Raw genomic sequence first — 1,950 nt, 5'->3', positions numbered from 1 at the left:
GAGGCCCTGATCGCTATTCTAATACACTGCACTACATGCGTAGTGCAGTGTATTAGAACTGTCAGCTACTCACTGACAGCAAGCATAGTGGGTCCTGACGTTGTCAGGACCCACTAGGCTTCCGTCTATGGCATAGCCGGACGCCATTGTTTGGTGTCCGGTTGCCATAGTCACCATCGCCGGCCGCTATCGCGTAGCAGGCCGGCGATGGCAGCTTAACCCCTAAAAAGCCGCGATCTCTATAGAACGCGGCTTTTAAGGGGTTAATCAGCGGGGACACAGCGATCGGTCCCCGCTGTAGGAGCTGTGACAGCTGCTGAACAAGACAGCAGCGTCACAGCTCCTGTATGTGTCGGGAGGACGGCCGAAACAGCCGTTACTCCCGAGACGTACTATTACGGCATGGAGCGCGAACGATACAGCTGCCATGACGTAATAGTACGTCAAGGAGCGGGAAGGGGTTAAACAGAAAGTTGGGAACAATTGACATTTTTGTAAGGTGTGAAATCTAGGTTTAGGGGGTGTGGCTAACACCTAGAGGAAAATGTGTGCAAGTTAGCAAAAACCCCTTACAAACACAAGCTAATGTAAGCATCTAATGCTAAATGTATAAATATATATTCATAAAGTATATATATATATATTTTTTTTTTTTGTTGTTGTGTGTGTGTAAAGGAAATTAACTATTGATGCGCCTGAGCAGAACAACAGGAACTCTTAATTGCAGATGGTGATGTATCCCTCGACGTCACTTCAGCCCTTTGATAAAAGAAAATAAATACTGATGTTAAAACAAAATGTGGGACATACAGTTTAATAAACATTAGTTTACAAAGTAAGGTCAATATATGTATTTTATTATTACCCAGAGGAGCTCCCTTCCCCTCTCTGCCTGTGCCCTGGACCGTGTTCGAATGAACAATGAGGAGGTACTTGTGCTCTGAAAAAAATAACCAAACATTAGTATATCAGTTGATAAATGTAACACAACTACACTAAGGACATTTATAATAAAACTGAGAGTCTATCTACCTCAAAGTCCAATCATCATCATCATCCAAGCTTTCTTCTTCTCCTCGGTCAGTTGATTCACTCCAGTCCTCTTTGGCACTGCAATCTTGTTCCTGGGCGATGGTGTCTTCTTCGTGGGGTGGGATGTGATGTTTTCTCGTTGGATTCCCTGGCCTCCTTCCTGAATGTTCTCTTGTCTTTAGGGTAGACATAAAAAAAAAAAGAAAGCATTAAACGTATAAAACAAATCATGTAATATTATACAGTATATATTATTTCCCTCCCACAATAAATTACCTTGAAGTGCTGGCTTGGGGCTGCTCACCACCGGCCTGCATTACCAGCATATAGCCATGGCATATGTCCGTCAGTGTCTTCTCCCGATAGCTTCTTTCCGCTGTCATGTTGGTGTGTGCCAAATATTTGGGAAAGAGACACTTTTTAGAGTCAGAAAAATTAGGGAGAGTCCAAGTTTCGCAAATCCTCCTGACAAGCTGACTGGTGATGTTGGGTAGTTTATATCTAGAAAGGAAAATAGAAAAACATAATAAATACACAGCACTTAGAATTGAATAAAGACAGATGAGTTTTAAGAATCTTACTTCGTGTTGTACCGCAGGATGTCATTGGAAACATTATAAATCTCCTTTCCAGATGTAGAGAGGAAAAATACTTATGTTGGCATGTCGTTCTTTAGCAGCATTGGTCTTACTATCTCAAAGTAGACATTAACTCACAGGTCCTGCATCGTGTCAGACGAGCGAGGACACATCGGCACCAGAGGCTACAGAGGATACCTGCAAACGCTGATGCTGCTGCAGAATCAAGTGTAGCCTCTGGTGCCGATGTGGCCGACACGATGCAGGACCTGGGGCAGGAAGTGAGTGACGTCCCAGCGTGATCTCTCGAGAACACGGCTGTGTCTGCACTGCCAGAAGC

The 1,950-nt window shown here is 43.9% G+C and overlaps 1 long non-coding RNA gene across 1 annotated transcript; it reads right to left on the bottom strand.

Annotated features, from left to right (window-relative positions):
- Positions 1–448: 448 nt before the first annotated feature.
- On the bottom strand, positions 449–1,550 carry LOC142748346 (uncharacterized). Its single transcript, XR_012882237.1, has 4 exons — positions 1,309–1,550; positions 1,033–1,208; positions 866–940; positions 449–759 (listed from the first exon to the last, which is right to left on the bottom strand). It is a non-coding gene; the product is annotated as an uncharacterized LOC142748346 (long non-coding RNA).
- Between the last annotated feature and the right edge of the window lie 400 nt (positions 1,551–1,950).

This window comes from Rhinoderma darwinii, chromosome 3 (genome assembly GCF_050947455.1).
Source record: "Rhinoderma darwinii isolate aRhiDar2 chromosome 3, aRhiDar2.hap1, whole genome shotgun sequence".
Lineage (NCBI taxonomy): Eukaryota > Metazoa > Chordata > Amphibia > Anura > Rhinodermatidae > Rhinoderma > Rhinoderma darwinii.
The sequence above is the reverse complement of the archived record's forward strand: the minus strand, read 5'-3'. Positions and strand labels throughout refer to the sequence as shown.